Here is a 12,795-nt window from a genome sequence, read left to right on the forward strand (position 1 = left end):
TAGTTTTCTCTCTGGAATGGATGTATCCTCTCAGTATTTTAATCTATTTTAATTTATTTTTTCAGTATTTTAAAGTTTCACAATGAAGGGTGCCTAGGTATGAGTCTATTCTTGCTCGTCTTGCATAACTATTTTCAATCTGAGGCCTGATGTCTACTTTCAGCTGTGGGGAATTTTGTTGCCCTTTGACAGCTTCCCTCCATTTTTTTTCTGGGTCTGGAGTTTCTAATAGTAACGTGGGATCTCCCAGATGCAGCCTCTCTAACATATTTCTATCACATTTTCCATTGTGTCTTTCTTTTTTATATACTGAGAAATTTTTTAAATTCCTACTGAATTTATTTCAGCAACCATATTTTCATTTCCAGGAGACCTCTCTTGCTTTCTGACCATTCTCTTTTTAATTAACTCCCTAGTCTTATTTTATAGTTGCTAGCTCTTTTTAAACCTCTCTCAAGATATTAATTAAGGTTTTTCCTTAAATTATTTTGTTCCCTAAATTGTCCCTGGTCCTACTAGGATATGTTTTCACTCTTTTTCCCCCTCTCTCATGTTGTAAGCTTTACTCAACTATCAGGCAAATGACAGTTATTTTCTATTTAAGAGTGAGTGCAGAAAGCTCCCTGAAGTCAATTGTTGATTGGCTTCTTATGCAGGAAGAAGCGGGCAGTAACTGTAATAGGATCTCCCCCAAACACAATTTTCTCGGGTGTAAAAACTCATACTAGCTGCCCTAGATCTCGCCAGTTTCACTGTTTTCAAAATGAAATCATCTCATTTCAGGAGCGTGAGGGCGGGGCTGGGAGTCCACTCCTGCAAACACAACCCTTCAATGAGCTCCCCTATTTCAGTCACATTTTTAACTAACTCCACCCTCTCTCCTACATGCGCATCAAAGCACGGAGCTACTTCTGCAGGTGGGGTCAGAATCCTCCTCAGTTGCAGGTGGTCCCTGTGCATATTCTAGGTGATGCTTTTCCTCTGTTCTACTGCTTCGGTTTCACACTCTTCCACCTGTCTTCCGTCTTTCCAAACTATGTTGAAATCTCTTGATTGTCATGGGCTTATATACTTAAACACTTTGATACCATCATTTTTGTGTCTTGTCAAAATGGAGAAGAGCTAAAAGGGTTCTCAGTGCATTCTGAATCTGCTATTCCGTGGTCCCAGTGTTTAAACTTCTTGGTCTTCCCCAGTGTCTATCATTGCTTTTAGAAATACAATCTCCTGGTCTACTCGTGAAGGAAATGAATACACCACATCTAAAATGACAAGGAATGTGGGTTAGATGCTCTAGGGTCTTGAGGTACTCTGCCATTTACTAATAAACCACTGACGTGCTACAAATTGTAGGTGCTCAGTTATAAAACGAAAGGAGGTAACTTTACATGAACTAAAGATTTCTCCTGCTCTAACTCATAATTTTCTAAGTCCTTTTCTTAAAATTTCTCTATATTATCATTAATTTTCATTAAAAATAAAAATTGGGCTTCCCTGGTGGCACAGTGGTTGAGAGTCCGCCTGCCGATGCAGGGGACACGGGTTCGTGCCCCGGTCTGGGAGGATTCCACATGCGGTAGAGCGGCTGGGCCCGTGAGCCATGGCTGCTGAGCCTGCGTGTCTGGAGCCTGTGCTCCGCAATGGGAGAGGCCACAACAAGGAGAGGTCCGCGTACCGCAAAAAAAAAAAAAAATAATAAAATAATAAAAAATAAAAATCTAACTTTCTCTTTTGAAAATCAAAGAGTAATTCCCATAGTCCTACAATAATGGGATAATTAGTTCTGAAACCTGTCAAGTTTCATGTTTCATATGAAAAGAAAATCACATTAAATAATTTTTAAATTTAAATAATTAAGTTTAAATAATTTTTAAAAATTAAACATGGACTTTGTAGCACAAAGACGAGGTTCCCCCAAATGGTGTTCCTTTATTTACTATAAGTGTTCAGCTCTGCATTGAAGTTGAAATAAAATAAATATATTATTTTTGAGGTGCAAAAATTTCTTATAAAAATCAGTTTTTCTTTTCTGTCCATACAAACAAAAGTATGGAGTGACATTAGAGGTCAGGTTTATTTGGTAATAGAATGTAGCTTCTTAATATTTTTGATTTTAGGAAAGGAGAATATCAACATCAAAACTTTTTTCAACTTTACTTTTATTTAAAATGAGGCCATATTTTCCTCTTATAAAAAGAGAGTTCAAATAGAACTGTCAATTTTCTCACCTGTAAAACAAGAGCATTAAATCAGCTGACTATATTCATTCAGAACTCAATTTCCAAAATAATTTAAGGAAAAACCTTAATTAATATCTTGAGAGAGGTTTAAAAAGAGCTAGCAACTATAAAATAAGACTAGGGAGTTAATTAAAAAGAGAATGGTCAGAAAGCAAGAGAGGTCTCCTGGAAATGAAAATATGGTTGCTGAAATAAATTCAGTAGGAATTTAAAAAATTTCTCAGTATATAAAAAAGAAAGACACAATGGAAAATGTGATAGAAATATGTTAGAGAGGCTGCATCTGGGAGATCCCACGTTACTATTAGAAACTCCAGACCCAGAAAAAAAATGGAGGGAAGCTGTCAAAGGGCAACAAAATTCCCCACAGCTGAAAGTAGACATCAGGCCTCAGATTGAAAATAGTTATGCAAGACGAGCAAGAATAGACTCATACCTAGGCACCCTTCATTGTGAAACTTTAAAATACTGAAAAAATAAATTAAAATAGATTAAAATACTGAGAGGATACATCCATTCCAGAGAGAAAACTACTGGTCACCTAAAAAAAAAAAAAAAATTTAAATCTGACTTTATCATACTTGTCATCAGCACCATGGATCCTGGAAGGCATTAGAAAGATACCTCCAAAGTTTTTCAGGCACATAATTTTCACCCTAGGGGTTTGTATCCAGCCAAACTATGAGTCATAAGTGGAGGCTGAAGAAGATATTTTGTACACAAAGAAATTTGAAAAATTGACCTCCTATGCTACACCTTAAGCTATTTATAGAAATAATCCAGCAAAATGAGGCAATAAACCAAGAAGGAAGGTAATAGGGGATTCAGTGCAGATTGCAGCTAGTCTAGAGTGGAGAGGCTTCTATTGATTGTGTGATTGAGAGCTTAGAAACACCTTGAGGCATATTGTACTTGCTAGGTATTAGGCACTGTTTGAAGGGAGGAGGGAGAGGAAGAGGAGAAGGAACTTGAACTCCAGAGGAGAAAGGGCTATACGGACATAAACCTGAAGCCAACTAAACTATGGTTGATTTTTAACCTACTATTGGTGAGGAAGGGAAGAATCCACTTAAACTTGACACTATAGATGTGCCCCTTTTCAGTGACACACAGGGGTAATGACCACCTATCTAGTTTGTTGTCCAAACCAGAACTTGTCCAAACTCCTTACACTTCAATAGTGTAAGGAGGCACTCTAATGCTGTAACATCAGGACAACAGGTATAAACTGGAACAGACCAAGGTGGTTTGGGGTATGTGGTCACCCTGCACAAGGGCAGTGACACTGGCACAGTATGGAATGAGGTGTAGTCTGTACCAGAGACACAGTACATCTGCAGTGGGCAATATTAATCTCATTGTAATAATGGCAATGCTGTCTTGGTTTGCAGCTTTTATTGTCAACTTGCATGTAATCACAAATAACTAACGTAAACTATACTTAGTATGTATTAGTATTAACTTGGTATGTACTGAAATGTATTGTGTACTAGTATGTACTTAGTATATATTAGGCTCTAAGTGTTTTTGCATATATTAACTCATTTAATTCTCTGAATAGCCTTATGAGGTTGGTGCTAGTATCATTCCCACTTTTGAGAACAGGAAGCTAAGACAGGGAAGGAGCTTGCCCAGGCTGTACCTAATTTAAGGTTGGATCGAGGCTTTGAGTTTAGGCTCTCCACCTGTTCTCTTAAACCTTACTCCATACTGACTTTCAAATAACAGAAGACTTAACTGCACATAGAACAGAATATAAACTTCAACTTTGACAACGTAAAAGCTAGGTTTGGAAGGTAGACAGGAGGTAGGAAAAAGGGAAGATGGTATGAATGTCCTCATTTTACAAAGCGTGATGTTGAGAGCGTTTATAGTTGATCAACAATGTAGGTTCTTAAGTATATCACTACAAGTCAAAGAGATCACGAGCACTGGAATAATTCATGATGACCTAACTTTACTGAGCAGTGTGGACATAGGAAAGAGTGTAAAGGAACTAAACCCTTACTTATTAGTAAGTTAGAAAGTGAACAGATAATGCCTCCAATTTAGTGAGATAATAGTCATGTAAGAGTATTACTTGGAAATGGAGAAGAATTCAAAATAACAACAGTTGGACCTCCCTGGTGGCGCAGTGGTTAAAAACTGCCTGCCAAGGCAGGGGACATGGGTTCGAGCCCTGGTCCGGAAAGATCCCACATGCCGCGGAGCAGTGAAGCCCACGCGCCACAACTATGGAGCCTACGCTCTAGAGCCTGTGAGCCACAACTACTGAGTCCACGTGCCACAACTACTGAAGCCCGCGTGCCTAGATCCTGTGCTCCATAACAAGAGAAGCCACCGCAGTGAAGAGTAGCCGCCGCTCGCCGCAACTAGAGAAAGCCTGCACGCAACAGTGAAGACCCAACACAGCCAAAAATAAAAAAATAATAAAAAGTAATAATAAGAAATAACAATAGTTGACGTAAACCTCATAAAAAAGGAAATCCAAACAGCCAGTAAACACAGAAAAGCGTATGACTTCATTAAGTAATAAGAGAAAAGTGAGTCAAAACCAAGGAAACTACATGCCAATGAGCTGGACAAATACACAAAATCTGGTAGTATCAGGTATTGTAGACCTGGAGTACTATGGGAATCTTCTACCCTGCTTACACTGGAGTACAAATCAACACAATTACTTTGGAAAGCATTTAGCACTCTCCATCAACTGAAGGTATATAAATAGCCTGTGAGCCAGCAGCCCTCACCCGTGCCCTGTGTAAATGCACCAGAATAACCAGTACAGCAGGATTCCTGTCCATGATTTGCATTAGCACAAAACTGAAAACAAACCAAATGTCCATTAAGAGTCAAAAATTAAAGATGATACAAATAGATGGAGAGATATACCATGTTCTTGGATTGGAAGAATCAATATTGTGAAAATGACTCTACTACCCAAAGCAATCTACAGATGCAATGCAATCCCTATCAAACTACCACTGGCATTTTTCACAGACCTAGAACAAAAAATTTCACAATTTGTATGGAAACACAAGAGACCCCGAATAGCCAAGTCAATCCCTAGAATGAAAAACAGAGCTGGAGGAATCAGGCTCCCTGACTTCAGACTATACTACAAAGCTACAGTAATCAAGACAGTATTGTACTGGCAGAAAAACAGAAAGATAGATCAATGGAACAGAATAGAAAGCCCAGAGATAAACCCATACACATATGGTCACCTTATCTTTGATAAAGGAGGCAGGAATGTACAGTGGAGAAAGGACAGCCTCTTCAATAAGTGGTGTTGGGAAAACTGGACAGGGACATGCATGTGAAAGTATGAGATTAGATCACTCCCTAACACCATACACAAAAATAAGCTCAAAATGGATTAAAGACCTAAATGTAAGGCCAGACACTATCAAACTCTTAGAGGAAAACATAGGCAGAACACTCTGTGACATAAATCACAGCAAGAACCTTTTTGACCCACCTCCTAGAGAAATGGAAATCAAAACAAAAATAAACAAATGGGACCTAATGAAACTTCAAAGCTTTTGCACAACAAAGGAAACCATAAACAAGATGAAAAGACAACCCTCAGAATGGGAGAAAATATTTGCAAATGAAGCAACTGACAAAGGATTAATCTCCAAAATTTATAAACAGCTCATGCAGCTCAATAGCAAAAAACAAACAACCCAATCCAAAAATGGGCAGAAGACTTATATAGGCATTTCTCCAAAGAAGATATACAGACTGCCAACAAACACATGAAAGAATGCTCAACCTCATCATTAGAGAAATGCAAATCAAAACTACAATGAGATATCATCTCACACCAGTCAGAATGGCCATCATCAAAAAATCTAGAAACAATAAATGCTGGAGAGGGTGTGGAGAAAAGGGAACACTCTTGCACTGCTGGTGGGAATGTGAATTGGTACAGCCACTATGGAGAACAGTATGGAGGTTCCTTAAAAAATTACAAATAGAATTATGATATGACCCAGCAATCCCACTACTGGGCATATACCATAAACCATAATTCAAAAAACATAAGTTCAAAAAGAGTCATGTTCCAAAATGTTCATTGCAGCTGTATTTACAATAGCCAGCAGATGGAAACACGCTAAGTGTCCATCATCGGATGAATGGATAAAGAAGATGTGGCACGTATATACAATGGAATATTACTCAGCCATAAAAAGAAATGAAATTGAGTTATTTGTAGTGAGGTGGATGGACCTAGAGTCTGTCATACAGAGTGAAGTAAGTCAGAAAGAGAAAGACAAATACCATATGCTAACACATATATATGGAATCTAAGAAAAAAAAAATGTCATGAAGAACCTAGGGGTAAGACAGGAATAAATACACAGACCTACTAGAGAATGGACTTGACGATATGGGGAGGGGGAAGGGTAAGCTGTGACAAAGCGAGAGAGAGGCATGTACATATATACACTACCAAACGTAAAATAGCTAGCTAGTGGGAAGCAGTCGCATAGCACAGGGAGATCAGCTCGGTGCTCTGTGACCACCTAGAGGGGTGGGATAGGAAGGGTGGGAGGGAGGGAGACGCAAGAGGGAAGAGATATGGGAACATATGTATATGTATAACTGATTCACTTTGTTATAAAGCAGAAACTAACACCGCATTGTAAAGCAATTATACTCCAATAAAGATGTAAAAAAAAAAGTGTAGGCTGTTTTTATTAGTGGATGCAAGCTAGTGATGCTGTAAAAGTTTTCAGCAAGTATGTATTTCTTTCTTATATAAAGAACTGCCATTAAGGCTGCCCTAATTTTTTTTAGGTTACATTTACCTATAGATTACTTACAGGTTCCAATCTACAGTGGAAATAACTTTTTTTTTTACTAGTTTTGGAAAGATGTTTTTATACCAGTTCCTTAGAAGACTCCTGTGTGACCCACAGTAGTAAAATATACCTTCAGGTGCCTCCTCTGTCTCTAGGCAACAGCAGTGTAAAATATGTAAACAAATGAGTGTCCTTGTTTGTAAAATTTAATCTGTTGATCATGTTGTATTATTGCTCTTCCCCAAATTCTCTCTCCCCATCAGGTAACATTCCTTTTTATTAGGAAGAGGAAGTTCCTTAACATATTATTTCGACAGCATAATTTACCCAGATGATGGTCATTATGATGATGCTTTATTTTTTTTGATTTATTTTATTTTTTTTTTGATGATGCTTTAGATTCATTTAGAGTCCACCATTCAGAGAGGAAGAATGGGTGGCCTACATTATTTCTCATACTTATTAAAAATTGCTGCATTCCCATTTGTGAGTTTGTTGAACGACTGGGTAGCATACCTCTTTATAAAGATAAAATGGAGAGTAATAAATGAAAACACTCCCTAGCTATACTACTGATTTACTTGTTTATTAAAATAACCTCATATTGGACTTGTATTTTCCTCTTAGAAAATTGGCAAAGTGCTAATATATTTAGTTTAACTGGACCAAGTACATGTCTTATTTAACTTTGATTCCCCAGCACAAACTCATTTATTACGAATAAATGATTGGGACTTCCCTGGTGGTGCTGTGGTTAAGAATCCACCTGCCAATGCAGGGACATGGGTTTGAGCCCTGGTCTGGCAAGATCCCACATGCCGCGGACCAGCTAAGCCTGGCCGCCACACTACTGAGCCTGCGCTCTAGAGCCCGTGAGTCACAATTACTGAAGCTCACACACCTTAGAGCCCCTGCACCGCAACTACTGAGCCCACATGCCACAACTACTGAAACCCATGCTCTCTAGGGCCCACGTGCTGCAACTACTGAAGCCCACATGCATAGAGCGCCTGCTCTGCAACGAGAAGCCACCACAATGAGAAGCCTGCACACCACAACGAAGGGTAGCCCCCGCTCCCCACCACTAGAGAAAGCCCATGCGCAACAATGAAGACCCAACGCAGCCAATAAATAAATAAAATAAAATAAAATAAAATAGAATAAACAGTTGAGAATATTGGACTTTATTTAAAACAAAAAAGAGTAAATGCTTGTTGAATCGAATTAATCAGCCAAACAGTAGCCAAATTAAAGTTGTGGTTAATAAAATGGGCCAGACTGAAACACTATTCTTGTTGAGAAGCTTACTTTAATCACCTTCTTATTTTCCAGCCTTATATAATCAGGTATTGAAGTGATGGAATATTTCTCATATTGAGAAAATAATAGTTTTGTATTATGCTGAATCTGCCTGGGAATAAAATAGCTTATCAAATTCATTGGAGGTGTCATGAGAATTGATACCTACGAGTTGTTGTGGGAGCACATTTAAAGTTTAAAAATATGCAAGATTTTTGATATTGTCTCATGCCCACTATTGTTTGGGAATGATGCAGTTTCAATTCATAGAATTGCATCATGTATTTTAGGGCTGGAGAGAAACTTGATAAGTCCTGCATTGAACCTAAAGAGGAATGCATTGCAATAAGGTGCTCATTCAAAAATCAAATAATGATGTGAATAATGTTGATCATCTCTACTGGAGGAAAAACATGCTACACATTAAACACATTACTTACTATATATTTATTTAACAATCTTGGACTTTACTAATACAATGTTTTGTAGTATGTATGCCTTATTTTTTTCTTATAGTTAAATGTCTGAATTCTGAGAAATTTCAGCATGCTTTGGTGAGAGGAACAGTCATCTTATTTTCAAAAAGATGCAGGCACAGACTGTTTTTGACCAAAAGGTGTATTACTGACCAAAATTCAGCAATCTAGTCTGGAAAATAAATGAAGAATTCTGCTGCTGGTGAGATGAATACATAGGTAGAGGGAGGTGAAAAATGTAAACTACTTAGCAGCCTTAAACTTTCTCTTGACTTTGATATAAGTGCTGGAGAAATATCAGTGTTATCATTCCCAGAAGCCATTCATTTAGAAATGGAAATTACAGTAGATGGAAAAACACAGTGTTGGGAGTTACCTTTCAGGAAACAAAATGGATGTGTGTGATATCTACCCACTGTCATGGTGAGGGCCCTGCATTACACTTACTGTCTAAAGCTTACTGTGCTGAAACCTTCACAGCAAAGGTTCCAGTTTCTCATAATCTCTAAGTGAAAGTGAATGAAGTTTAGCTACCAGGTATGTGCTTCTGGAACAACACACGATGGGACCTTTTTTTTTTTTTTTTTTACTTTTATTTTTTGGCTGCGTTGGGTCTTTGTTGCTGCATGCGGGCTTCCTCTAATTGCGGCAAGTGGGGGCTATTTATTGTGGTGCATGGGCTTTTCATTTCGGTGGCTTCTCTTGTTGCGGAGCACGGGCTCTAGGTGCACAGGCTTCAGTAGTTGTGGCCTGCGGGCTCTAGAGCACAGGCTCGGTAGTGTGGCACATGGGCTTAGTTGCTCCGCGGCATGTGGGATCTTCCCGGACCAAGGATCGAACCTGTGTCCCCTGCATTGGCAGACGGATTCTTAACCGCTGCACCACCAGTGAAGGCCACAGTGGGACCTTTTAACGTTTTTTCCAAAGCTATTTTCTTTGGAATACTGTTCTGTGAGATTTGGTAGAAAAAGAATCCCATGATCAGAATGTTTGGGAAACACTGAATATTTTATCCCCATGGTATACATTCAAAATGTATATTTTTTACATCAGACATAAAGTTCCTAAAGTAAACAAAAGCTGAAAAAACAAAACAAAAAATCCTGCTAATTCGATTAATACAAGTTTTCCACTGAACACTTGTGAATGTTTCTGAGGCACTGGCTGATACTGAACACAGTCTTGGGAAGGCTGATCTAAGGAATTAAAATTCTGTAAATTATGAGGAAAACACTTTTAGGTGAGAAGAGATGCATATGGTAGCAGGCTTCAGTATTCTGTATTTCCATTCGGGAAATTGTTCTTATTTGATCCCTTCCACCCTTGATCCTTTTTCCGTGCAGTGGACTCTGTAGTAGGGATAAAGGGGAAAATGTCATTTACTACCCTAGAGGAGCTATTTACTCTACTGTAAATACAGTGGAGGCTGGTAAAAGTGTGTTGATAATAAGACATATTAGCTTAGGTCCTCTTGGTAGCAAATAACAAAAACTAAATCAAAGTTGGATATATGAAACCCAAGGGCAGAAATACAGCCAGGCTCAGGAAAGGTCTAGGAAGCAGCTATATCACTTCCAGTAACGTGATCGCCAAACTGCTTTTCAACAAAGGGCGTCTTCCTAATGAACTTCAAAATGAACTCTGCTGCTGGTTGGAATTAAAAAAAATATATATATATATATATATATGTATATACATATATATATATATATATACACACACACACACAAGCATGCCTATATACATATGATACAAGAAAGAAAACATATATAAGTGGATGTTTTGTTATTACAACATGCATGCCAGGCGTGGGTGACCATGGGAAGTCACCCCCATGTTTCTGAGCAATACAGCCTAACACTCATTTTTCCATTATCACTGTTGCCCAGAGTGAACTTGTCAAAGAGATACTCCGCCATTCAGACTTCCAAACCCCTCCACCCCCCATCTTGCTACTCATACTTAACCATTAGTATTTGCATAATTAATGCACATAAACATTTCAGGTGAAACTGAAGACACCCTTTATTTTAATCCCTGCCCAATCCCATTCCCTTCACTTGTTCCCCAGAGGCAACTGCAATCATGATTTTCAGGCTATGGTTCTATACTTTCACTATGCACATGCACCCACATTCACCAGGTACCCCTACCTCACCCCAGCCCACCCCAGTCTACCCCCATATACCTACATTATTTATAAGGGGAAGACTGATTTTGTGTTTTCCAGGGCCCCATGGAACACCTTCTCCCTCCCACTGTGGAGATCCTGAGCTGCATATGGTTGGGGTATGGCTGTGTTCAGAAACTCCTGGATACCTGTTTTAAAACTTAAAAATGAGAGATCTGCCCACATGAATCAACCAGAGACCTTTATTTATTTATGAACCAATAACTTTATTGGAAGAAACGGAAAAACTGGGAGAACAAAACTTAAGTGATAAAGTCCAGGAAAAGAGTCCTGCACTTTTTGCAAAAAAAAAAAACAAAACCAAAACTTAAGTGAACTTCTTCTGCAAGGGCACTATTGCTGTCTGCATGGCAGGCACGGTGACCAGGGCTCTGGTCTCCCCGTGGCTCTGGGGAGGTCCAGTCCAGGCTCAGTTCTTCTTGTCGCTGTCGCCCAGGGTGAGCTTGTCAAAGAGGTACCCCGCCACGTCGACGTCCGGGGCCCCCATCATGCTCAGGGTGGTGACATGACCCTCCAGCTCTCTGATGAACGCCACCTACTGGCTGAGGTAGTGAGTTGCCAGGAAGTGGCGCAGGTGGGGGTCACACTTGTCGGTGGCCAGCTGGTGCAGTGGAGCAGGCTCCGCGTCACTTGCTTCTCCAGGAACAAGGCGCACTTCATGGCCTTGAGGCCGCTCTTCCACTCGTCACTGACTGGCTTCCTGATGTCTTGGAAGTTGAGGCGGCCCCCGCGCTGGTTCTGCAGGCACTTCAGGACCCGGGCCCGCCCGCTGTGCTCGTGTGAGCGGCGCAGGAAGAATCGGCTGAAGTGCTTCAAGGCCACGTCGTCGCGGTCGAGGTAAAAGGCCGCAGCCAGGCACACGAAAGAGGCGTGGAGCTCCAGGGTGAAATGGCTGTTGACGGCGGCCTCGCAGTCGGCGTGGTAGTTCTGGCGCACCTGCGAGGGCGGCATGCTTAGCGTGGCGGGCGTGAAGGCCATGGTGAAGGCGAAGCCGCGGGGCCTACGGTAGCTGCCTCAGACGGAGCCCCTTTCACGTGATTTACCAGTTTCCTTCCTCTTGGGTAAGTGCAGACTTCTCTTTTCTTTGTCAGAAAACCAAAGGCTTAGATGCATTCTTAGAGCAAATAACTTAACTGTGTGCATGTATTTATCCCCTCCAACCTCATTTGTCCTTTCACTGCCACTCAGCAAGTATTTTTTAAACCCCTCAATTATGTTGTATGGAATGAGCCACAGTGGTAGGAAATACCATTGATCTCAAATTATCTTTCATTCATTCATTCAATAAATATTTATTGATTAATTAGTCTAAAACAGGCAATGACTAAGTAAAATTACAGGAACTTATTTTTGCTATGTTACTGTACAGACCTCTGTTGTACGTGCTTAGGATTAATAATGGGAATTGCCCATGTTATTTTTTTAAGTTTCTTTCACAGAAGCCAAGTGAAGATCCAAGGTAAACATTTTTTTCTCAGATCAACTTTATACTGCAAATGAAAAATTTATTCTTCACCATCAGACAAAAACACTCTGGAAGACAATGTAGTTTTCCCAAGGAAAATACATCAGCAAAGGGACTGATGAAAAATCAGAAAGTCAACATATCTAAGCTGTGAATAATAGACATTAGAATTTTAAAAACTAAATCACATACACATACACAACTAAAAATGACCCATCAAAAATTTCATCTTCTCACCACCCTTAAGCCAAAACTAGGGCAACAGTAATACAATTCTCCCATCAAGCTTCACTGCCACTGCAATGTTGTTCAA

The 12,795-nt window shown here is 39.7% G+C and overlaps 1 pseudogene across 1 annotated transcript; it reads right to left on the bottom strand.

The window, feature by feature from the left end:
* Positions 1-11,059: 11,059 nt before the first annotated feature.
* On the bottom strand, positions 11,060-12,160 carry LOC309808153 (ferritin heavy chain-like; annotated as a pseudogene). Its single transcript has one exon. The product of its transcript is annotated as a ferritin heavy chain-like (transcript).
* Positions 12,161-12,795: the final 635 nt, after the last annotated feature.

This window comes from Mesoplodon mirus, assembly GCF_964341445.2.
Source record: "Mesoplodon mirus genome assembly, chromosome: 1".
Taxonomy (NCBI): domain Eukaryota; kingdom Metazoa; phylum Chordata; class Mammalia; order Artiodactyla; family Ziphiidae; genus Mesoplodon; species Mesoplodon mirus.